This window comes from Acipenser ruthenus, chromosome 4, assembly GCF_902713425.1.
Source record: "Acipenser ruthenus chromosome 4, fAciRut3.2 maternal haplotype, whole genome shotgun sequence".
Classification (NCBI taxonomy): Eukaryota; Metazoa; Chordata; class Actinopteri; order Acipenseriformes; family Acipenseridae; genus Acipenser; species Acipenser ruthenus.
In genome coordinates, this window is record NC_081192.1 from 44,611,409 (window position 1) to 44,638,663 (window position 27,255).

Consider the following 27,255-nt stretch of genomic DNA (forward strand, 5'->3'; position numbering starts at 1 on the left):
ACAATCTAAAATTAGTTTAGACTGGTTGTTCCTCGTTATCTGTGGAGCTTGTTTACCCCATATCTGATTGGCTGGGGCAATCGCTCCACTTATAGTCGGGGTCTGATTGGTTGTTGATTGGTTGTTACCGGGCAGACTTTCTGGAACCTTCCTCGGCCGGGTGTGTGGCGTTGTTCCAAAAGACACTTTGTAACATCCTTATTATAAAAGTATATAAAATATATAAAATAAAATAAAGAGATAAAACATGCACAAACTCTTTTTTCTATCTCACTTCAGTTCCCAGTGTCCTAGAGATACCGGGCAGGGCTAGTTCTTACCCTCATTGTTCCATCTATAAGCTCTTTGTAGTGTTAATGATGTGTCTAGCTTTATTGAGTTATTTAATGCCATTTAGGCAATACCTTATAAGAAAATAATCCACTACAAAAACCGAGATGGTCTTTGGCAGGAAAGCTGGCTTAGTACGAAGGGTGACCTTCGTTCTGGCCTCTGAAAAAATTAGACAAGCTTTCGAGGTTGAAAATGCTTGCATTTCACTCACCTGCTTAGCAGAAATGATGGCAAGCAAAAAAGCTGTCTTGAAAGAAAGGAATTTGAGCTCAGCTGAATGCATGGAGGTTTTGTTAGTGCATTAGCACTACATTTAACTAAATCCTTCACCGGTGGCCTAAGCCGCCAGGTGCCTTTCAAAAATTGCCTCGCCAGGAAATGAGCTCCTGGGGAGACTGAATCAATTTTTACATGGCATACCGAAATGGCTGCCAAATAGACCTTTAGAGTAGAAGGAGATTTCCCTTCATCAAAAATGTCTTGTAAAAATTGCAGTATAACTGCCATAGGATATGTCGTGGGTTCAAACCCACGAGACAAGCACTACGTCTGGAACACGCCCCACTGACTGAGCAGGTCACGTCGCATTGGCAGTTCCCATGGTTGGCCATTCAGCAGCTGCATCAGGGAGGAGAACCAGACTCTCCTGGGCCAGTGAGGGGCTATTAGGATCACCCTGGCCCGTTCTTGTCTGATCTTCTCCAGACACAACGGGAGCAGCACAGGCGGTGGAAATGCGTACAGCAGCCGTGCTGGCCACATGTGTGCCAGTCCGTCTATCCCCAGAGGTCCCCATTCTCCCTTTATGGAGAACCACAGGGGGCAGTGTGTCGACTCTTGAGAGGCAAAGAGGTTTACTTCTGCCCTTGCGAATCTCTCCCAAATGAGGCTCACAACCTTGGGATGGAGTCTCCACTCTGCGCCAGATGCATGGAACCCAGACATGTTAACAATGCTGTGCAATAGTGTGCAATACACTAAAAAGGCTTTTTTTTTCTTTTTGGTACTGTATATTAGTACCTGCACACAGCACTTGGTGCACTAGGCACTCGGTGTCAATACGCCACTCGGTACTGATGCTCGGTATCTACACGTGTACTCGTGCCGACACAGTACTCTCTTGGCACCGACACTTGGTGCCAACTTGATGCACTCAGTACTGAAGCAGTAACCTCAAACTCGCAAGTGAGATCGGGGGCGATAAATCGCAGTTACTGCAAGTGGCAAGTTAGCAGGGATGCCCACATGCAAGTCAGTCACTGCCTAAACTGCGTAGTCAGTGCGAACAGTAACCTCGGTCCCTAAGGATCGGGGGCGACAAGTCGCAGTTACTGTATGTGGTGAATCAATAGGGATGCAAACCTGCGATTCAGCCACTGGCTAATTCTAAATTCGTGCATGAAAATAGAAAAAGCCTGCTTCAAAAAGCCTTTGTAATAGTATTGCAGAAGCAGTGCTAAAACAGCATTGAGCTGCTAGTAGGAACACCTATAATATCAAAAAACATCCATCCCAATCTACAAAAAGGCCTCTGCGTAAAGATGTGTTTTAAGCGTTGATTTAAATGTATTTATTGAGTCAGCTTTATGGATTTCAATACAGGTGCATAATGACTAAACGCTCTTCCACCACATGAGCTAAGTTTTATCATTGTAGTCACCAGAAGCCCAGCATCAGCAGATCAGAGGGACATAAGGTAAAAGCATATCATTAATGTAAGCAGGGCCATTTCCAGAAACAGCCTTAAATGTCATTAATAAAATTTTAAAAAGAACTCTGTACTTTACTGGAAGCCAATGCAAGTGGGCAAGAACAGGTGTAATATGTTCAAATCTTTTTGTACCTGTCAGAATTTGTGCAGCTGTATTCTGAACCTGCTGTAAGCGATTGATTAGTTTACAAGGTAGACCAGCCAATAGGGCGTAACAATAGTCCAGTGATGAAACAAATGCATGAATTAAAATTTCTACATCAGATTCTGCAAGATAGAAACGGACTTGAGATATATTCTGCAAATGATAATAAGCAGACTTCACTACAGTTGAAATGTGATGCTGAAAACTAAGAGTAGAATCAAATAAGACTCCAAGACTTTTCACTGCTTGCGAAGAGCTGATGTGGCTGCCAAAGGTCATTGGTTGTGGATTTTATTTAATGCTGCTTTAGAAATTCAGTTTTATTTGCATTTAACTGCAAAAAAATGTTTGACATCCAAGCCCCTATTTTGTCAAGGCAAGTTGATAGTCTGGAGTTTACGTTTACATCATAACTCATTTTAAAATAAATCGGCATAAGAGTGGAAATTAAAACCATGTTGTCTGATCACATTACCCAGCGGTAGCATATACAAATTAAAAAGTAAAGGACCAATAACAGAGCCATGTGGAACCCCAGAAACAACAAGAGAATTAGCCGATTTAGATTCTATAAAGGTCACAAATTGATGTCGGGAGGTTAAGTAGGAAAGCAACCAGGAGAGTACTGTGCCAGTAATGCCAATTTCTCAAGGCGATCAATGGTGTCAAATGCAGCAGATATATCCAAAAAGACAATGCCTGATAAGAGCCCCCCATCTGCATTCAGCAGGATGTCATTAACAACTTTTATGAGTGCAGACTCTGTACTATGTTATTTCCAAAAGCCAGACTGAAATTTTTCAAAGAGATTATTAGCAGAGAGATATGCAGACAACTGCACAACAACAACCTTTTCCAAGACTTTTGCAAGGAAAGGTAAATTAGAAATTGGATGATAATTAGACAAAGCATCAGGATCCAATGTAGATTTTTTAAGTACTGGCTTTACAATTGCAGACTTTAAACTAGCTGGAACAGTTCCAGTTTTTAGGGAGAGATTCACAATATTACAAATCACAGGAGCAAGCCTATCTGCACAGTGACGGACAATATTAGTCGGCCAAGGATCAAGAGAACATGAAAAAGAAAATATTGTAATGTATGTGAGGTCTGTTAAGTGCAGGAACGCTTGGAGTAGGAGGGGCTGTGTTTCACATTGATCGAACAGCCAATGGGCGACAGGCACGGACCACAGGAGCTACTGGTGATTGGCTGTGGAGTGGGATGAGGCGGGACTAACTGGGGCTAAAGACCAGTGACAGGGGGTGTTTGTTGTTGGTGTGAAGCAGAGAGAGAAGCGAATAAACAGAGACAAAATAGTTCCACCCTTAAATTCCTATTAAAAATCGTGGCCCACAGCGACCTGCTAATTGTTAGTTAACAATTGGCAGATTGTCTTTGATCATTTACTAGTGTAATAAATATTGAGTTTAGCCCTGAGTCGACTGGAGGCTCATTGTTACAGCGTTAAGGATTTTTGTTACAATATACACACACTGTTGACATCCCGGTCTGTATGCATGGGATGCCACCTCTGCAGTGAAGTCAATTCTTTTGTCTTAATAAGAAGCGCGCGCTGCGTAACTGCCTTCAAAACAAAAATAATTTTATGTTGCAACAAAGCTGGAAACTATATTGATCGTTTGAAAAAGGAGTAACGCAGGATTATCTCTGCCGTGAATATAGGTTGTTAAAAGCAACGAAAAAAAACTTGAGGATCTGATTAACTTTTCATGTTGTGTTGATTGGGAACAAAAACTCATCTTGGGATTCTTGCATGCTGGATTAAGATTTGATGCACTTTGAAATGATTCATGTTAGATTGATTTTTAGCTTCAATTAAGGATTTTTGCTTTTTGTACTGCGTTTTAATTCTTTAACGAATAGGATAAAGCAAAAGCACAATACTGCATACATGAAACAAACAGGTACATGTAATTCTACGTTTATTCATAATCTCATTTCATTAACGTACAGTTTATAGTTTATTTTGATTGTCGCTACAACAAACACCTCGATATAACTAACAAAAAGCTTGGACCCCAACAGGTTTGTTATAGCGACGGTGTACTGTGTGTGTGTGTGTGTGTGTGTGTGTATATACACTATCGGTTTTAGAACACCTCCGTTTTTCCAGTTTTTATTGAAATTTATGCAGTTTAATGTCTCAATGTACTCTGAAATTAAAGCATAGAACAAATAAACAATTGGAGATAAAAAAGAAATCATGGAATCGTTTTGTTTAACAAAATTTAATCTAAATTTTTGACTCATCAAAGTAGCCACCTTTTGCAGATATAACAGCCGAACACACTCGTGGCATTCTTTCTACAATGGAAATCAAATATTGTTCGGAAAGTTCTTCCCAACACTGTTGCAGAAGTTCCCACAAATGTGTTGCACTTGTAGGTTGCTTTGCTTTCACCCTTCTGTCCAGTTCATCCCAAACCAGCTCGATGGGGTTTAAGTCTGGAGACTCTGCTGGCCATTCCATGATTTGAAGCCTACCATCTTGTTCTTTTCTTCTAAGGTAGTTCTGACATAGCCTGGAGGTATGTTTTGGGTCATTATCTTGCTGTAGGATGAACCCCTGACCAACTAGGCGTATATCAGAGGGTATTGCATGGCGCTGCAAAATGCTGTGGTAGCAGTTTTGGTTCATGGTGCCACTCACTCTGTGCAAGTCGCCGACTCTGGATCCAGCAAAAGAGCCCCAGACCATCACGCCTCCTCCTCCATGTTTGACAGTTGGTGTCACACACCGAGGAACCATCCTTTCGCCTACTCGACGGCGTACAAAAACCCTGCGTGATGAACCGAAGATTTCAAATTTTGATTCATCGGTCCATAAGACCTTCTTCCAGTCTTCAGTAGTCCACTGGCGGTGCTTCATGGCCCAGGCAAGCCTTTTTTTCTTATTTTGCCATCTTAGCAATGGCTTTTTTACTGCCACTTGACCTGTCAAACCTGCAGCTCGAAGTCTTCTCTTCACAGTTGAAACTGAGACTTGCTCCGACCAGTGTTAAGCTGTGCTTGAAGCTGTTGTCCTGTGAGCCGCCTATCACGCAAGCTGTTGACTCTCAGAAACTTGTCTTCTGATTCTGTTGTGGCTTTGGGTCTGCCAGACCTCTTCCTGTCAGAGTTTCCTCCAGTTTCCAAGTGCCTTTTGATGGTGTAGGAAACTGTACTCACTGACACCTTGGCTTTCTTTGCAATTTCTCTAAAGGAAAGACCTACACTTTTAAGGGTTATAATGGTCTGTCTGTCTTCCTTTGTTAATTGCCTTTTTCTCGCCATTATGAGAGCAATATACTACTTCCTGCAGTACAATACTGTCCAAATAATGCTTAAGAGGGTGTAGTAACACAGTCTGTTCCAACACTGCTTTTATACAGACAGAGGGTTTGTAAGTAATCAACAAAATTTGGGACACCTGTAGGAATTGTTAGCATCAACTTTCAAGGCTTAATTTACTTCCATTGCTGCAGAACAGCTGTAAGTTGTTAACCCATTACTTGTTCCCTGAAAAAGGCCTTTTTGTATAACTCTGAAATGTACATTATTTTTCAGTTTTTGGTAACCTAAACTTTTTTTAAAACCTCTGGCAGTTTACCGCTTACCTTGTCCAGTGAATAACCATTTCAGGTTATTCACTGGACTTGAACTGCTTAAATTTCAATAAAAACTGGAAAAATGGGGGGGTTCTAAAACCTTTGACCGGTAGTGTATATATATAACGACATCACCCGTTATTGATGGCAACCTTATTGTGTATTTAAACTATGGGCATAACAGACATTCATAAATATAGTTTTACTGATCCATACTTTGTAGACAGGAGACCCAGATGTTGCTTAAATGTTAGTAAGTGTCAAGGAGCCTGTAAAACCTGCACAGTGGTGTGGGCGTCAATGCAGATTCTTATCATAACAGAGAGAACAACTGTGTCTCATTATCTCAGGTAATTTATATTTAGGTGTGATTTCATGTTACAATCATTTTACTACTACTATTTCAAATATAGTATTATTGAATGCATAAGGCCCAAGTGTTAGGTGGGCCTAGCTGGTACTATAGCTCAGGGGTCAAGGACTTGTGACAGAGTCGTCCTCTCTGTCATCTCTGATTAAGTATTGGATTTTTTAAATGCTTAAATGGTAAGCATAAGCTTCAGACACTATGTGGATTCATGTGGGCTGAAATACCGAAAATACAAACAGTGAGACTGACAAACAGATAACATTATACATGGTAAAGGAAGTATAAAAGCAAAATGATCAGTTCATTATCAAGGCTGCATCTGTTTTGTGCTGTGGCTGTCACATTTATTTCAATAGCAGAAAGATTTTCTCTTGGGTATGTTAAAAGCTGCTGCCTGTTGTTAAGAATAACTTGTATAAACAAATGACAGATTCTTCTGCAATTTTAAGTATTAATCCATTTCCAAAGTTACCACTGCAAATAAGGTGAATGTTCGCAAAATACAAATATTTGTAAATATGTATCCCTTGGGTCGCTTTGATGGGTTTGCTGTAGTAACAGCAAAGAAACAAAATAGGATGGTTGAATGGGGTAAATAAGTTGACTCAGATGAATAATTGTAGTTCCAGAGGGCACTATTTGTTAGTAGCTTAGTGATGCAGCAATGTTTCTCAATAACACTGGTGCTATGTGAAGAGTACTGGCAGACAGATTATTTTGGTCAGGAATGAAAAAAAAAATCAGAGCTTGCATGTCCATCAGTACTGGGATGAAGTGGTGTTAGGCCTAAAGGCCTAACATATTTCTGGCACACTGAAATCAATAAAAGTTATAGCACGATTATAAAATACAAATGTTCAAAAACAGTCAAGAATGTAGAAAAGTCAACATGATCAATAAGTTAAAACATCCTGTTAGGAAAATGAGAACTAATACAGATGAGGCATTTGCATTGGCAAAGCTATTGAGATAACCCACTGATTGGTTGGCCTGGGTGCGCCTCGTCTTCTCATAAAAACAACTGGTTGACTCAGGAACTCTGTGTTCTTAAAACTGTTGTGTTTTTTTAAATGAGTGATAAAATAACTGTCAAATGAGGAACAAATAGAATCATTCCCATGTACATAGTGCTATACGCACAAAATAACGTACAACAATGCAAGTCTCGGTAAGTTAAAAAATGAAACCAGGGTCATCACCAGGCGACTAATGTCATTGTAAAATACTGTAGCTGTCTTTATTCATTTTTGTGTCTGATTGTATCTACCTGTACACCTATTTTAGTGAGCCAATATGAAGAGAAAGGTAGTTCTGTGTTTACTGGTCATAGTTTGATTTAAGGTTTCATTAAAATATATTATTTAATCAATTGTTTGTTTAAAAGAGATAAAAAAAGAGAGGGTTCTACTGTATAAACTTAAGTCAGTGTTTTGACTGGCTGTCAATTAACAGTTGTTTCACATATTAAGGGTCACTAAAACTCCTAAGAAAAGATACAGTTTCATAACAATGAAGAGAGCAAGACGAACTGTCACTATAAAAACATGTTTATTCAAAACAACTTAAACCAATCTGCTTACTTAACAGATGTTAAATAGGAGAATGTAAAGAGAGCACCACAGGGAGGGCAAGTTATTTATTATTGCACACTAAAGCAACAGAGAAAGTCAAAATAAAGTCTCAAGCTGTAGATTTCTTTATTTTTTTCAGTTTCTGAAACTGATATGCCTCTTAAATAGGGTTAACAGGGGCAATTGAAAAAAAAGTGACAGCTCCATTTCACTAGCTATCTCTAAGATTTGCATTTGTTTCTAACAAATAGCATTTGCAGTATTCTCACTGCAGGTACATTTCCTGTGAATCCTCTTGGAACAGCGGACGTACCTTGCTTCCTATGAGGCTCAACCCAATCTTACATCTAAGCAATGACATCATGTAACTTTGCTTTCCTTTGCTTCCTCTGGCTATTGCAAGGACAACTACATTTCTTTAAAGTGACTCACAGCACAGCTGGATTATAATATTACACTAGCTCCATGTGCAATGCTGGTTATGCTCTTTTTTATGTTAAGTCTGTATTGTATCATGAGATGACATGGACGGTGAAAATTCTTCAGACCAGTTACTGAGAAGATTCTAATCCGTGGTAGAACTACAGAACATATAACAGGGATGTTGCAGTTGGAACCATTTAAAAGAACTTCAAATGTCATTATACTAATAATACCCTTCTTACTGGCAAACTGCACTAGCTCTAAACCTTTACCCTGCCCATTCATACCAACATACAGCACCATTTAATAAACAGCTCCTCTTCATGTTGGTAAACTTTCTCTGCAATTTTAGAGCCACAATTTGAAATGTTAAAAGAAGACCTGTGCCAAGCTTTGCCTTGGTGCATATGGTATGTGTTTTATTTTTATTTTTTACAACTAACTGAAAGAGATACGTAATAGAGCAAGGGAATGGGATGATTGCATTCTTTCACAGGAAGCACCATAGCAAAAAAAATATAGTAAGTGGATACTGAAATATGAGACACATCTCTACTGTACATGCTGTCAATGCACCTTTAATCGATTTGTTTACTCCCATTACTGTTCCATTCAGACACAAGCCTGCCAAATAGGCAATGCCAGTGATTCAATTCCCAATGAAGCTTGGTACTAACCCTAACCCACATCCAAAAGAGGAAGGGTTAGCAACATGTTCTTTTTAAAGAACATTTTTACATATTTTTCTCAGGATATGAGATTATGGTGGGGTTTGGCCAAGTTTTACTTGGTTATTTTTCTTCACACAATTTTTAATGTAAACATTTGCTGGAAACAATAAACAGAGGATATGGTTTCATATTTTAAAACGTCTTTCACAGCTGAGGATGCTAGTAGTTCAGCTAATTGTTTTTTCTGTTTTCCATTTTTGAAATATTTTGGAAAGAAACGTGTGGTGACTACTGGCGGACAGCCTCCTGCCTGAGCCAAGCCATACTTTCCACTACAGAGCTACTGCCAAGCGGATGGTAAGGACATAGTAAACAAAACACTTGGGAAGGCTATATGTGCTGTGGAATACAATTAATTTGCCTGCATTTTCATCTTTTACAAATGCACATAGAACTGCAATTGCAGTAAAATGCCATGTCAGTTTTGAGGTTCCAGCACATTTCTAAGTTAAATACACCTTAAAAGGTGTGGGCGCATGTGTTTTATTGAAACAGCTTAGAAACAGCTTTGAAACAGCTTAGAAATATCAATTGTGTGTGTGTGGTACAACCTGGCATTCTGAATATACTGCTTTCGTATTTTTGGGTCGCATTTAGGCATTAAAGCAGTATTCATTTTGTCAATGCCACGCTCTACCCCTTGCAAATAAAATACATCTGTTAAGTTGCTTTTGTTATGTACAATGATTTGGCTTTTCTTGGATTTAACAACATCTTTTCAGAGAAAGAAAGCCCGTCTATCCAGTAAACTGTTTTATAAAGTACCATATCTTTAAACACTTTTTACACCTCACTTTTTCTAAAATAAATACTTTTTATTTCATATATGTCTGAAAAAATATATTGAAATGTGTATTTTGCCTTTTGTTTTATCAGGACTGTAATCCCACATACAGTATCTTACTTTATTTTAAAAGCAGCAGACAACTAATTTGCCACTAGAGCGCACTACAGCATGCCTAACTGGAAGCAACAAGATCCTGAGTGTAAAAAAAAAAACGCTGACCTATCCTTAGCCTTATCAGTCTTGCTGTACACCAGATTAATGATAGCAACACTATAGAAGAACTGCTAAATATCATGTACTGAAGGCTAGTAACCTATTAAACTGAATCCAACAATAAATGAAAACTATGAATCATTGCAAAAAAGTCAAATAAGAAACAGATGCCTGTTACCTGCTGCAATCAGCTTTTGTCATAATGTAAATTGTGGACTGTTTTTTTTTCTTCATAAAAAATCATTTTATACTTATCCTAGGATTACATTTGAATTATGGTGCCGCTATCCATATAGAGTACCAAATAACAAAACAAACGACAGCCATGATAATAACTAATGGTTTCTAGATTTATACATAGTGCTGGCAGTAAACAATTGGACACAGATTTCCAATGTATTTCTTACTTGGTACTTTTAATAAATTTAATCCGAGGGTTATTTAAAGAGAGCTTCAGTTCAGAAGCTACATTATTGATAGACATTCCTCTTCTCCAGTACAAAGCCCCCTTCCCCAGTCCTTCACCCCTCTTCAGTGTTGTTTAGTAACCCCCGCTCTTCAGGGGTGCTCTGTATTTATATTGTATTCTTTGTGTGTCCACCCCACACCCTTGATTGTAACCCTTCCATACTCTGCACCAATTGTGGCCTTGTACAGGCAGTTCAACTACAGCGATCAAGGCTTTGTTGTTCTGTTTACATTTTTAAAGACATGCAAAACAGCTGGTAAATATTATGTCCTATTATTACAGTAAACAGATATACAAACAGACAGATAGCAAATTACTGCTATTTTTCTTATTTTCATAAACAAAAGCTGAATCCAGCTGAGTTTAATCAACAACAATTACATTATTTTTGCATTTTTTTTTTTTAAGTAAGTGAACTTGATTATCTGAAATGTACTTAATGGCGGAAGATTAGTGGTGCACTGGCATGGCTTTTACTGAGTTTTATTGGAAACGTGGTGGAAAGAGGTTGTAAATTCACTTTCCGCCGGTATAGTTCCCTCAGCACTTAAGGTAGCTGTGGTAAAGCCTATGCTTAATAAACACAATTTGGACCGTAAAGTTCTCAATAACTATAGGCCAATCTCCAACCTACTGTTCTTAGATAAGGTTCTAGAGCGAGTTGTTGCAATTACAAAAATTCAATTACAAAAATGACTCTTAATTGTATATTCAAGATGTTTCCGTCTGGTTTTTGTGCTGCACATAGCACAGAGATGGCCCTTGTCAGAGTTGTGAATGATCTGCTGATAAGCTCTGACTCAGGCTTTCCGTCAGTTTTAATTATTCTAGATCTAAGTGCTGCCTTTGATACTGTATACCATTCCATCCTACTGAATCATCTTGAAAGCACAGTGGGACTGTCTGGCCTTGACCTATCCTGGTTCAAATCTTATCTTTCTGGTAGGTTTCAGTTCGTCTCTATTGTGGAGGTAAAATCGGCATTATCGGAAGTTGTCTGTAGTGTTCCACAGGACTCCATTCTAGGTCCCTTGCTGTTTTCATTATATAGGCTACCGTTAGGTGACATTATCCGCAGACATGGAGTAAACTTCCATTGCTATGCTGATGCTACCCAGCTATATCTGTCCCTAAAGTCAGGAATTTCTTCTGCCTGGGTGTTATTAGCTATTTGCCTTACAGACATCAAGCATTGGATGTAACAGAATTTTCTTATGTTGAATTCAGATAAAACAGAGGTTATGCTAGTGGGATCACAGAACCAACTAACAAGAAATGTGGGATTACATGAGCTTGACCCTTGCAGTCTCTCATGAAAACTTAAACTAGAAATTAAGAGTTTGGGGGTCATCTTTGATCCTGATCTATCATTTGAGACTCATACTAGGGAAGTTACTAAAGTATCTTTTTACCATTTGAGAAATATAGCCAAACTTATTTCCATATCTGATGCCGAGATTCTAATGCATGCCTTTGTTTAATCTAGAATTGATTATTGTAATGCACTTTTTTCTGGTGTCCCAAAACGTGTGGTATCCCACTTGCAGCTTGTTCAGAATACCACTGCTAGAATTCTGACTAAAACCAGACAAATTCAACATATTACCCCTGGTTTGGCCTCTTTACACTGGCTCCCTGTGCAGTATAAAATTGATTTTAAGATTCTGCTGTTAACTTACAAGGCCCTGAATGGAATAGCACCTAGTTATTTGCAGGAATTACTGACCCTGTATCTTCCAAACTGCACTCTGAGGTCATAAGATGGGGGTCTGCTGGTTATTCCTAGGGTCAACAAAAGCAACATTGGAGGTAGGGCTTTTTCTTGTAGAGCTCCAAAATTAGCAATGCTGTTTTCGTTTGTCAGGGAAGCTGGAACCGTGACAGTTTTCAAGTCAAGACTAAAAACTCACTTTTAAAAAATGGCTTTCTTATCTTTGTGGGTTTTAATGTGACTTTAAAATTGCTGCTTCTGTATTATTATGTGTATACTATTATTTAAATCTGTTATTTAAAATGGTCTGATTGTGGCAGTTGTATATGCTATACAAATGTATTGTGGTTTTTTCTTTTTCTGCTGTGTACTGTACAGTGCTTTGTGATACTTTTGTATAGAAAGCGCTATATAAATGCAATAAATAATAATAATAAAAAAAATAAAATAATAATAATAATAATAATAATAATATATCGGACATCCCAAAGCAGTTACCTCGGTCAAGGGGTTCCAGGCCCACCAGATTGGCCTTGACAAGCTGTTGGAGGAGTTGTACTTGAGCCACACTGAGGAAGAAGTCCAGGCTTGTGGTCATGTTCACTTCCAAGGAATGGCCACACACTACAATCTCCTGCAGAAAATTAAACAGTATTAAGCGTTTTCACTTCCTCCACCAGGTAATGGCTTACAATACAACAAGATCTGTGTGTTTAGAATTGGAGAGGAAATTATTTCTGAGTTTGAAATTGCACACAATTTACGATGAATGACATTTATTGTATGCATTGGGAGCGCAAGGCATGCAATAATGAGGACTACAGACCACTGCACATAAATCAAATTTTAATTTACTGAATAGAGGCTATGTAGCATATAGCTCTTCTGGTATTTCAAAAAATGTTAATGTGCAGTGTTCTCAATAAGATAAATGATTGCATTTACAGTACTTTGCTGTTATTTAAATAATAAAGCAAAGATGATTTTTGTTCTTCTCTAAGGAGAACAACTTAACAATTTAATAATTCCTTAGAGAAGCAATTAGTCCTAAATAGCACAATCCCAAAAGATATGTCTGTCACTGTCGAGCAAATCTCTGGTCATCACACACATTGATTGAGTTTGAGTAAAAACACACAACAATACTGTGGCAAGGTGCCCGTCCCTTTTATTATTTATGTATTCGTGTTGTATTATTATCATCATCATTATTGTTATTATTATTATTATTGTATTTGTGTGCGGACGGACAAAAGCTGTCCGACGTTATTGTTTATTATTTGTGGCCGACGAAAAGCCGGCATTATTGTTATTATTTGGCAAGGATGGGGTTACTTCCCCATCCTTAAATAAACATGGGAGAATGAGGCTGAAGCCGTAATAAGGTAATTGTTTGATCAATGGGTAGTTAAGGCTCCAGCCACAGGATATAAAAGAGACCGCCTTGGCTCATTGCTGAGATCATTTTGAGGAGAAGTAAGGAAATCAAGAACGAATGCTACCAGCCAGCAAACAAGGTACATGTGTGCTTAAAATAATTATGATTGTTAGTGTTTGTTTTAATTTGGCCAGAGTGCCCTTTTCTTTGTGTGTTTTTGTTTAAATCCTTAATTTTGTACTATTTATTAAATACGAGCGCAGCAGCGCCGTTTTGCCCGTACTACCTGTGTTTGGTTTTCATTTCCTGGTCTGACGTCACCACCCACACGCATCGCTCTAGCCATCAATGACAAGTCATGATAGTGCCTGTATAGGAACAGAAGTTATAGGAAGCACAGTTTTCTTCTAAGATACCTTTACAGCTCCAATACAATGTGTATTCTCTATTACAATGGTACTCAACGCTGGCCTTCGAGATCCATTCCAGTCCTGGTCTTTATTCCAACCAGGTCCTAAATTACTTAATAGCCTCTTAGCAGCTTCAAATAACTACACTAGAACCTGCTTGGAGTAAAAACCTGGACTAGATTGGATCTCGAGGGCCAGAGTTGAGGCATGAGGTATTAATTATGTTATTGATTATAAGCTTTACATTATGTGTATGTGTGTGTCTTTTATAGTTAAGTTGTTTTTAATCATTATGTTTAAATTGTGTGTGAATGTGTTTTTATAGTTGTTTTAATGTGCTTACTAATCTAGTTGCTTTAATATGCTTTTATATTAAGTTTCTATACAGTATTGTGCATAGCCTAACACGACTCAAATTCACAAATTGGTGCTGAAACCCGGGATTCCTGAAAAGCAACCCTTAATGACGTTTCACAGTGTGTGGTTTAAGATTCGTCAGCGTCATTATCTCATCCGGTGAGTCAGTTTTTGAATAATCACACATAATAGTGAAGGGAAAGAGAAAGACAAATAATTAGTGAGTCGAGATACTCGGGGTAGAATCTCTCAGCGGAGAGATCCCATGGTAGGGAGACAGAGTCAAATAGTAATTTTCTTGGTGTAAGGGACTTACAGGAATCCATGGACAAAATAAAAGAATAAGTAAAGAAAAAAGAATAGTGGCAAGTGTGGAGCCAGGTGACGTCAAAATCTCGACCGTAAGACCCGCTGAGGAAAACTGAGTTACATAATTAAAATCCATGCTGAAGAGCCAGGGTAACGTTAGAATCTCTTATCATAAGTCCTGTTGTGGCAAACAAGAGTTATGTAAATTTAAAATCCTTGTGTGTGAGGCCTACAGGCAGGTAGGCTTTTGCAATCACCTCCCCAGACTATATTTCCCAGGACTATATAAGATATAAGGCTTGGTCGCTGAGAGGCCCTCTTGTGACATTTCCGAGTATTACATACAAAGGAAAATAATCAAATTAAAATGGCCAATGATATATCATATGTAGAACAAGCGCTAATCAAAGTGACTCAAACACTAAAAGAAATGAGAAAAAAAGGATTCAGGGTAAAACCGAACAGGAATTAAAACACATGGTGGAAGGAATCTGGCGGTAAAATTAAAAATGACAAAACATAGAATAGATAAGAGCTATAATGATAATTTTAAGAAGTTATTTATTAATGATTGTTTGGGTTAGACTGGTTTTGCTTAAGCAAGGAGATAAAGAATTTGTTTATTAATGACTGTTTAGTTCATGCCTCAGCTGAGCAGGGAACATTTTCTTTGAATGGAAAACAAATAATAAAATAATAATACTGAAACAGAAACTCAGTACTATAAAGTATCGAATTATATTACTAGCACCGAACTGTTTTAATGCTGAAGTACATCGTTTTGTGTGTTTGTCTTGGGGCATTTAACTGTGTGTGAATTTTATGTGCGTGTGGGAATGCGTAAACTGTGTTTATGAATTAGCAGAGTGTTAGGCAGCTATTAGAAACAGAATGGAAGCTAGTTTCAGTTTATAAATAAAAAAAATAAAAAAAACATTGAACGATACTCAGCTTATCAGCCAATTTATTACTGACGCCACAAAGATGGCACTAAAATATATTGCAGATAACAGTTAACTTTGAGTACTGTTTGGTTTTAAAAAACGATAATTTAAAAGAATTTGAATAACATGTTTAAATATATGGTAACAGGGCGAGGAGCCCTGTACACTGTTTTGTTTATTTATTTTTAGAATGGGAGCCCCGGAAGAGGGAGCTGTTAGCCACGAAGAAGTGGGGGACGGTGGACATTCCAGCATGGCCGCCCCCAGAAACACCTTGCTTCCCCCTTTTCTGGGACTTTGAGACTGAGGGGGGAGGTGGCCGTTGGGGCCAAGTGTGTGTTGCACAAGGAGGGGGGGGGGGGTGTAACAGAGTGAGGAGCCCTGTATAGTGTTTTGTTTATTTTTAGAACGGGGTCTCCCCCTCCGCCCCTGTGCAGTTTATTATTTTGTTTTTGTGGTTTATTATTATTATGATTATTGTTATGATTTATTATTGTATTTATATGACAGCGAAAGCCGTGTTATTGTTTATTTGTATTTATATATGACGGCGTAGCCGCGTTGTTTTGTTATTGTTTTGATGGCGCAGCCAAATGTTATGGTATTGTATTGTATTGTTTAGTAGCATGGATGGGAAGCCCCATCCACAGTAATTTAAAAACCTTGTGCAGAAGGTGACCATCTCCCAAGTTTAATTAGTTGTATAATTGTTGCTAATCGGGAGATGGTCACCTGTATAAAAACCTGCAACTCTCTGCACTCCAGGTGGGTGTTAGGAGTGAGAACAAGAGCGGAGAGAGCGAGGAGCGAGAGAGAAATTTATTTAAAAATATTCTAGGAACAATGAAGGCGATTTGCCCAGCCTGACCTGGATCATTTATTGTTTTGTGTTCGTGATTATTTTGTTTAAACATTTATTTTGCTCTGTGAGCAGTGTTTTGTGTTAAAACCTTTTATTTTATTTTTGTATTTGAATAAACGGCGCCGCAGCGTCTTTTTTTCCTGCAGTACTGCCTTTATCCTTCCTGCTTCTGGCCTGACGTCAGCACTCAGCCACCCTGCCACAATATGTTATAAGTAGGGCTTCTGATTTTCAGTTTTAACCGATAAAACACCCCCAATACAAAAAATAAATAAATCGGTGGATAGCCAATAAACACCGGAAAAAATTGTGGAAATGGTTAATCTATTCACGTTTACTTTACTCTTTTCCCATTAAAAAAAATAAAACATACTACAAAAATAATAATAAATACGTTTCCAATTGGTGCTGGGCAATGTCCCGCCTTCCTGACTTGTATCTACCATTGATTCATTCTGAATACTTTAAACCCGCCCCAACTACTGAGTGACAGTACATTCCTATATTTCTATTGGAGACTCCGCTTGCGAGATTTAAAATGAGATTACAATCAGGATGGAGGCTTGCTAGCGGGATTTAAAGCTGTATTACAGTTAAGATACAGAGGATTTAAAACAGAATTGTGGCGAAATGTACAAAAATGCCTACATACAAAAACCCCAGAAGAATGTGCCCGTGACCATAGGGATTTCGTTGTGGAAGACAGCAAAGGAAAGAAGGTACAACTTAAGTGTGCAAGTACTGTCGAGTTACTATACATATTTTGACACAAAAAAAAAAACGGTCAAGCATTTTGTTAAGTAACCGAAAACACTAAATTTCATACAGTATATCAAAAATGAAAGCCCTGAAAAAAATTATTTACATAAAACTTGAAAATAGCTAAAAATAAGCTCTGAAAAATACAATTAATAAAGCCCGCAAAACAGAAGCCCTAGTTATAAGCTACAGCAAAATACAAAGAAAAAAAGGAGCTATTGTCTGTTATAGGTGTGATTCTTTACTGAATACTGTTTTACAGACAGAGATGGGCGGAGCTAGCAGCAAGCGCTGGCTGCAGGAGAAATAAAAAATAAATGAGTGAGAGCGCGTGGTTTTAAAACTGCTAATGGATAACTTAGAGAGGAAAACAATTCATGGAGATTGTTAAATCTGTCACAAACGGAGTTACCAGGAGTATTTTTATTAAAAATATTCTCGTGATTACACGTAGTTGCTAAACTCTACGGAAAAGTATTATTGTGTCGTGGCAATATTAAGAACATAAGAAAGTTTACAAATGAGAGGAGGCCATTCAGCCCATCTTGCTCGTTTGGTTGTTAGTAGCTTATTGATCCCAGAATCTCATCAAGCAGCTTCTTCAAGGATCCCAGGGTGTCAGCTTCAACAACATTACTGGGGAGTTGGTTCCAGACCCTCACAATTCTCTGTATAAAAAAGTGCCTCCTATTTTCTGTTCTGAATGCCCCTTTATCTAATCTCCATTTGTGACCCCTGGTCCTTGTTTCTTTTTTCAGGTCAAAGAAGTCCCCTGGGTCAACATTGTCTATACCTTTTAGGATTTTGAATGTTTGAATCAGATCGCCGCGTAGTCTTCTTTGTTCAAGACTGAATAGATTCAGTTCTTTTAGCCTGTTTGCATACGACATGCCTTTTAAACCCGGGATAATTCTGGTTGCTCTTCTTTGCACTCTTTCTAGAGCAGCAATATCCTTTTTGTAACGAGATGACCAGAACTGAACACTAATGCATTGTAAAGTTTTAACATTACTTCCCTTGATTTAAATTCAACACTTCTACAATATATCCGAGCATCTTGTTGTAAATCCAACACCAACTGCAAATATCATTTTCAAAGCTTAGGAGTGACAGGACTGCATTAAAAAGAGGTAGATTCTTTAAAAAAAAGGAAATAATTGGCCTCAAACCATTCTAATAATTTAGCACAGCTCAAAAAGGAAGCTGGTATTCAACAAAAAATGATACAAGCTGAAAATGACTGCAAATATGCTACAATTAAGGAATCTGAAATAAATGTAGGAAATAGCATAAATGAATCAAGCATGGACTTTGACCATAGAGACTGTGCCTCCAGAATTGTAATAGAATGACACTAAACAGTATACCCGACAATGTTTGGAGTTAGAGGTAGGGCTATGGTCCAATAATGATGCTCTAAACAGTACAGCCAGAACAATATGAAGGAACATATGAGGAGGGACAATGCCAGCCACCAAAAGAATGGCTGGATAACACCTATCTGGATAACAAATTGTATGTAGAGGAATAACTATAACATGAGCAGTCAAAATTGTATTTGGAAATCAATTTGAATATAACACTGACCTCTTGCAAAAATGACCAACCAAGGGAGTGCCCAAAAATGCACCCCCTACTGGAGGAAGACATAATTATTTGTGTGTAAAACTGTTTTGAATAACGTAAATGTAATGTAAATATCAGTATCTTATTCATTATAAAGCTTAATTTTGCTCAATAGCTTTATTAAGCTCAGGAATAACTAATAAGATACATAATAATTTGTACTCGATTATAGTTGTACAATTCAGTACAAAAAGGGTGGACTGTAGTAATGGCTTTCTGCATGAGGTATTAATTATACATTTTCCATTATGTGTATGTCTTTTATAGTTAAGTTGTTTTTAATCATTATGTTTAAATTGTGTGTAAATGTGTTTTTATAGTCGTTTTAATGTGCTTACTAATTCAGTTGCCTTAATATGCTTTTATATTAAGTTTCTATACAGTATTGAGTTTCGAGTTCTTTCATTTCTCATCGGCAAAACCAGCTACGTGCAGTTTTGCATAGCCTAACACAACTCAAAGTCACATATGGGTGTCTGAGCTAAATGCCAAAAGGCAGGAGACTAGCAGAGATAGTGTGAGATGGAGGAAGGGAACTAAAAGACAAGATGGACGTGCCTTGCTATGTACAATGTGGTATGCAACGCGTCATGGACAGAGCGCAACCCCCCCTTTCCCCCGCAGAGGCAGTGTGCAATGATAGAGAGGAAACCCCTATCATTGGACACAAGTAAGACAAATGAGAATGGAATCACCAGTTGCTTATGAAGGTATAAATATCAAATCTTGTAAAAGTTTGTTAGTCTTTTCATCTCTTTGGAATTTACTCCATGGATATCCATGCTTTCTGATACAAACATATGCACTGAGCTGTACTGAGGTCTTGTCCAAAGTCAGTTTGGATCTCGTGCTTATATGATTGTATTGGAGGTATACCTTTCTCGTATAATGTGATTTTGAATCAAAAAACATTTGTCAGCTTACTTTTTTCACTAAACTATTGCATAGACAATAGTCATGTCTGTCATACCCATGGTATGATAACATAAAAAAGTAATGAGACTTTCTGTGTTGAATTTACTACACTACAACATTTTTTACAGCTTGCACCAAACAGAATCACGTGTTTTGCAAATGAATAAAACTTTCCTTTCATTACTGTCACCTTTAAAACAAGTTTGTCAAAGCAAATGTATTACAGCTTTAAGCTGTAGCAGAATAGCAGTGTGCTATCAACCTCAATCTGTGCATTTTCCGGGGATATCTGCTTTGTAAAGATAATAACAGGAGCTGCAGTTAGACGCACAGAGAAATCAGTTAGAATTGGAGTTAGAATCGCTCTTCTTTCCTGGTGGCGCTTGATACTGTAAAGGAAAACAAAGTATATGCCATTTGCAGCACTTCATGATTTGCTTAATGAATTTTGTTGAAAAGTCAAACTGCCAACACCATATTTTGGAACGTTATAGGACACATATCTGTAGTATAGGGCATCTAAACATAAAACTCAGTGCTAGTGACGGTTTTGATGTTTGTTTGTTCGGCTATCACACATTTTAGACTTGACTATACAGTCCATGTAGTTCAGATTTCAAACAGTATAATAACTTCATTCAAAATAAAACCTTCAAAACACTTTTATTCTTGGAAGCCGACCAATATACTAGGCATTTCAGCTTCCCAGCATGACATTTAAACTTTTAAGCATCAATAATTTACAAACTAACGTGATCCATTATTTGACAATTCTCTATTGCAAACACACCCTAGTTGTATACACAAACCCTGACTAAAGCCTTAAATATAAACTTTCCCCTTTCGTTAATGTTCATTCCCACAATCAAATTATATTTGTGGGAACATTTGTTAGCAGTAAAACAAATATACAACTCAGCTTTATAAGGTGGTGTTAATTGCCACATCTGCTACTATTAAAACAATCAAACAGTATAGCTCCCAATATTTATAGTCAGCCCTGTATTAGAAAAAGCTGGGTTTGTAGGTGGGCTAGGATTTTTTTTTACCCACTGCCAATATTATATCATATTTCTATGCACAACTGCACACTAAACATCGTCCTCAAGGGATGCATGCCAACCACATTTTTTTCTGTTAAAAAAACAAAAAACAAAAAAAATAATTAATGCAGGATGCTTGTTATGGTGGAAAGTTATGTGCAAGGTGCATTTAGGTCAAGTCATGCAACAGAATTCTATTATTTATAAAAATTGCAAAAAACTGCAATACAATATAGCACTGTATTTCTAAACGTTTTGCCAAGAGCTGAAAATGGTAGCCGTAATGCTTTATAGTTGCTCTCTTTTAAAAAATGTCTGCTGTCCAATTTCCAATGGAGGAAGAATAGCATTAAAGTCACTCAAGGAATTATGAATCATACTGAGATAACCAGTGTGCATACAACTGAAGAATTACGTGACACAAAAGGGCCCAATGTAGGAAGGTGGAAAGTTCAAAAGTAAAAACTCTACATCTTTTGTTGAATTGTACGCTATCGTGCAGACAGATGCTGTCAGCAGATTGTTGTGGATGGAATTTCCTACAAAACCTCAGAAAGCAAGAAGCAAGCTGAGTTTGGTGTAACTACTGAAATTTAAAGCAGTGTTTTGGTAGAGCTTAGAGAAATAGGTGTGAACTTTGGAACTGAAGTACTGTTCCAACACTGCAATTTTACCTACAGTAGGAAATTGGTGTAAATAATATATTTAAATAAACTGCAGATAACTGTTTCCAGAACTTAATTAGGTTGAGCTTGGAGTAATTTGTAAACTTCTATTTATTTAAAAACTAGAAGCAGCTCTGGTTTAAGCATATAGACCATGTAGAGTGTTTGGATCTCAAAGACTTTGAAAACACCTAAAGTGCATGACATCATTCTTGCATATCATGTCAATGGTCAAAAAAGTCACATCTAACCTAGACAGTCATCTAAACGGCTAAATGCATCAGTCAGTCATGCATACTGTAAGCCATACTGTATAGCTCATACTGTATATCATAGTAAATTGAGGAGTTTGCTTGTAGGAAATAAGTCCTAAATTTTTCCAGATTGTCTAGTACTAATGGATATGACAGGACATTAGAAAATGAATGCGGTGGCCACAAACAATTATAAGTAAAGATGGCTAGCCAAGTCTACTGAGAAAACAGTTGAGCAGTACGTTTGTGTTCTAGTGATGACACAGATGCTTCTTTTCCACTGAACAACCGAGCCACGCCGGGGGCTGTACCGAGCCCTCACAGTGCGGTTAAGGAGAGCCTGGATTGTTTTTCCACTACAGAGCCGAGCCATGCTACTGACGTCACATGCAACGAAAGACAGTTGTTATTAATTAAAAAGATACGCGAACAAGTGGTGTTCAAAATGAATAGACCAACAGTACAGCTGTATCTTGAATTGCTATATTTTCTAAATATATGTAGGAATTTCTTCCTAAATATATAATCCACAAATTTTACTGCTTATATAAACTTAATAAAGTTTAATTAGTTCTGTTGGAGGGGAAAAAAAGGAGGTTTTAAAAATATGATTTGCCAAAGATATCCCGTTTAAGGATAGTTGTTGTTTTTTTCTTGAGTTGTTTTTATTTTTTTTAATTTTTTTTGGGGTGATTAAAAAAAGCGAACGCAACGAGCGCTGTAGTTGTATGTATTGTACATTTGTATTTTGTTGTACTATATTTTTGTAAATAAGTTTAGAATTGTTTTATTTTCCGCATTTTCTTTTCTCTTTATATTAATATAATGAAGGTCAAGAATGAGAAATCTGGTAGAATTTTGTGTTTTTGAGTGTGTGAGTTAAGTGTACTGTACCCGCGGTTTATGTCCATTTGCTTCAAAGTGTCAGAAATTCAAGTATATACTTTCTGATTTCTGACGCACGACTCCAGATTTTCCTGAACACTTCTATCTGCCCACAGAGAAACTAGAGCCCTCACTTCCTCAGCATCCCAAGGCTGTACTTTTCTCTCATCACACTCGCTGCCTGGCATGTTGCTTGTTGTTCTGGAGTGTACTGACTGATGCAACGTAATGACGAAAATCCTTAATTCATCAGATTCAGATGCCTTGTGAGGCTGGAGTTTCACGGTTTGGTTCTCGCTCGGCTCAACAAATAGCCAGTGGAGAACTACCCGTACCCCTACCGTACAGAGCCCTCACAGGTAGGATATGTCAGTGGAGAAGGGGTAAGAGTTGAAAAGGAGGCTGTGCGGTCCACTGGTTAAAGAAACAGGCTTGTAACCAGGAGGTCCCCGGTTCAAATCCCACCTCAGCCACTGACTCATTGTGTGACCCTGAGCAAGTCACTTAACCTCCTTGTGCGCCGTCTTTCGGGTGAGACGTAGTTGTAAGTGAATCTGAAGCTGATGCATAGTTCATACATCCTAGTCCTTGTAAGTCGCCTTGGATAAAGGAGTCTGCTAAATAAACAAATAATAAATAATAACAAGACATTTTCACACAGCAGACCAAGTGTCTCTTGGCTGCAGTCCATGGTAAACTGCACAGTGTATGTGACTGCAGCATGACAGGCTTTACCCCCTCCTTCTCAGAACAGGTAGGAGAAACTTCAGGATTACAGCTGAATGATATATGATGTTCCCTCAGATTTAATGAAAACCTATTTGTCTTTACTACACTTCATCAAAATTGGCTTGTGTTATTTTTACAAAGCCCTGTCAACAGTGAAACAATTTGAAATATCTTTTTTGTGATTTTTGGGTCTCTTCCCTTCAAAACAAATGTTAAAAGAATAAAATGAGGACTGTTTATCATCTGCTTTCTTAAAACCTTTAACAAAAGGTAATTTTATTACCAGCTATTACAAAATGAATGTAGTTATTTGTATAGTAATCAAAGAACAGTGCATAAACTTGATGTTACATGCAGAAAAGTTTATAAAGAAATGTTTGAAGAAATGTCAGATCTAAATTTTCCAGCAAGATCCTATTACAACATTAATCCACTACAGTACCTGGCATTGTGTGTTATGAAGTAGATCCATTAACTGAAAAGGTCACCCCCTTGACTTTAATGGTGCGTTCAAGGATGCTACTGCACTGAAAATGAAATGAGCAAAAATACAGATTACACATATTAAGTAATGAGAGAGAGAGTTATAAAAATAACTTGTAGCTAAAGTGGTTGTAACTTCAGGAGGTCAAGTAACTTACTGAAAGACTCACAGTAGGCTCTACTTTAATCCTAGTAATGCCAGGCAACACCCACACCACATAATGGTCTTGCACCAGCATTATTAGGACTTAAAGTCTGTAGCTCAGCTGGGATTTAAACCCAGGATTTCAGTCATTGCACTCTGACCTTTGCTGTTCAGTTGAGATCTAACATCATTAAATGTGAACTTTTCTGTATACATCGTCAACTACCGTATATAGAGCCAACAGAATCAGGGTTTAAGTGTAAAAACGGTCAGGGTGAAAGTGCGGCTGCTATGCATCTTAGAGTTAAGTAAAGAATAGTTGTATTAAAAGTTGAGAAATGTTAGAACAAAGGGTAAGAGAAAATTAAAGGAACAAGTGGTTTTGGAGGAAAAGGGTTTCAGTCTGTGTGTGGGCTCATGGTGTGATGATTCACAAAACATGGCATTTATTTCTATGTAGGGAGTGTTGTTTACCTTAACAGAAAAAGCATGTGTAAATAGTGCTGTTGTGAATGTACCGTTGTGGCAATTGACCCAATCCGGTGTTATTACTCCTCCAGGCACAAAGGGGGAGGGAAGATGGGAATTTAGTCAAGTTCAGGTAAACAGAAAAGATAACTACAAGTGGAATTTAGTAAAAAAAATAAATAAAAAAAAATAAAAATGTATATACAGATGTGCTCAAATTTGTTGGTACCCCTCCACAAAAAACGAAGAATGCACAATTTTCTCTGAAATAACTTGAAACTGACAAAAGTAATTGGCATCCACCATTGTTTATTCCATATTTAACAGAAATCAGACTTTGCTTTTGATTTTTTATTCAACATAATATTGTAAATAATAAAACAAATGAAAATGGCATGGACAAAAATGATGGGACCGCTAACCTAATATTTTGTTGCACAACCTTTAGAGGCAATCACTGCAATCAAATGTTTTCTGTAGCTCTCAATGAGACTTCTGCACCTGTTAACAGGTAGTTTGGCCCACTCTTCCTGAGCAAACTGCTCCAGCTGTCTCAGGTTTGCTGGGTGCCTTCTCCAGACTGCAAGTTTCAGCTCTTTCCATAGATGTTCGATAGGATTCAGATCAGGACTCATAGAAGGCCACTTCAGAATAGTCCAATGTTTTGTTCTTATCCATTCTTGGGTGCTTTTAGCTGTGTGTTTTGGGTTAGTATCCTGTTGGAGGACCCATGACCTGCGACTGAGACAGAGCTTTCTGACACTGGGCAGTACGTTTCGCTTCAGAATGCCTTGATAGTCTTGAGATTTCATTGTGCCCTGCACAGATTCAAGGCACCCTGTGCCAGGTGCAGCAAAGCAGCCCCAAAACATAACCGAGCCTCCTCCATGTTTCACTGTAGGTATGGTGTTCTTTTCTTTGAAAGCTTCATTTTTTCGTCTGTGAACATAGAGCTGATGTGACTTGCCAAAAAGCTCCAGTTTTGACTCATCTGTCCAAAGGACATTCTCCCAGAAGGATTGTGGCTTGTCAATACACATTTTAGCAAATTCCAGTCTGGCTTTTTTTATGTTTTTTTGTCAAAAGTGGAGTCCTCCTGGGTCGTCTTCCATGGAGCCCACTTTCGCTCAAAAAGCGACGGATGGTGCGATCAGAAACTGACGTACCTTCACCTTGGAGTTCAGCTTGTATCTCTTTGGCAGTTATCCTTGGTTCTTTTTCTACCATTCGCACTATCCTTCTGTTCACTCTGGGGTCGATTTTCCTCTTGCGGCCGCGCCCAGGGAGGTTGGCTACAGTTCCATGGATCTTAAACTTCTTAATAATATTTGCAACTGTTGTCACAGGAACATCAAGCTGCTTGGAGATGGTCTTGTAGCCTTTACCTTTACCATGCTTGTCTATTATTTTCTTTCTGATCTCCTCAGACAACTCTCTCCTTTGCTTTCTCTGGTCCGTGTTCAGTGTGGTGCACACAATGATACCAAACAGCACAGTGACTACTTTTCTCCATTTAAATAGGCTGAATGATTGATTACAAGATTGGAGACATGTGTAATACTAATTAAAGAAACTAATTAGTTTGAAATATCACTATAATCAAATTATTTATTATCGTTTCTAAGGGGTACCAACAAATGTGTCCAGGCCATTTTAGAATATCTTTGTAGAATAAGCAATAATTCATCTCTTTTCACAGCTTCTTTGCTTTATTCTATGACATAGCAAAGGCATGCAAGTATGCATGATAAAATAGCTTTTAATTTCATCACTTTTAAGGAGGAATGAAGCATTATTTCAATGAGCTGTAAGGGTACCAACAAATTTGAGCACGTCTGTATATATATATATTATATACACACACACTTTTATATACATTGTGAAAGATTTTACTTATTGTAAGGTTTGTTTGCCCACTTTGAAACTCACTTTTTAAGCACTTTCGTACTGTTTTATTATTTCAACAGAAATAAAAAGAAACACCAAAACAAAAACTTAATTCCCCTCAGAGTACTACCTAAACTTTTCTTCACAGTACTAACTACAATCGGACGGCTAAGCTGTTTACCGATAAACAAGAACATATTCTTCACGCACTACCTTTAAGAACTACACAGGTCTCATCACCATGACAGCCTCATGCCTTCCCTGCACAGACTGCCCTGAACAAACTTTTTGGTTCTGCTTTTATACCTGCCTGCTAATTACAGGCAGGTGATATCAATTAAATTAAATACAACAATTAGAAACAATAATTACATCTGTGGCTATATATATATATATATATATATATAGTGAAACGCTTGCACCACTCACGGGTTCGTTGCCCCTTTAAAACTAGACCCAACACACAGAAATTGATTTTTCAAGCGCAGTTGCGCTGATTTTTTTAATAAACACACAAACAAACCAAAACACAAAATAAACACCTAGCTCTAAATGAGCACTGACTAATCACACAGCAACCTAAACTGATATGCAGGACAGCTAAGCCGTTTACCTGCAATAAACACAATCTCTCACTCAATACACTTACTCGACTGCCTGGAAGCAGAGCACTCCTTTCTGCCTCCTTCTCCTCAGCAGACCTGAGCCAACTGACTGTTCTCTTTTTATACCCTGCACCTGGCTCTAATTTAATAATAAGCACCAGGGGCAGGGGATGATTAATAATAAAACAATTAACAAATCAATTAAACAATAAAGTAAACTAACAACAAAGGTGCCTGCGCACATATCCTACCCAGGGAGGATTTTAACCCCCCTCCCTGCTGTCTTACAATATATATAGGATTGTACAGTATGTGGGTGATGGAAAGTACCTATTCACCCCTGCATGGGTCAATTAACTCTACATGCCCACCTGCACTACAGTACCTATATGTTAATTTTCTCTTAAGGTGACTGCAAAATTAAGAGCTAATTCACCTCATCATCTGGGTGTGGAG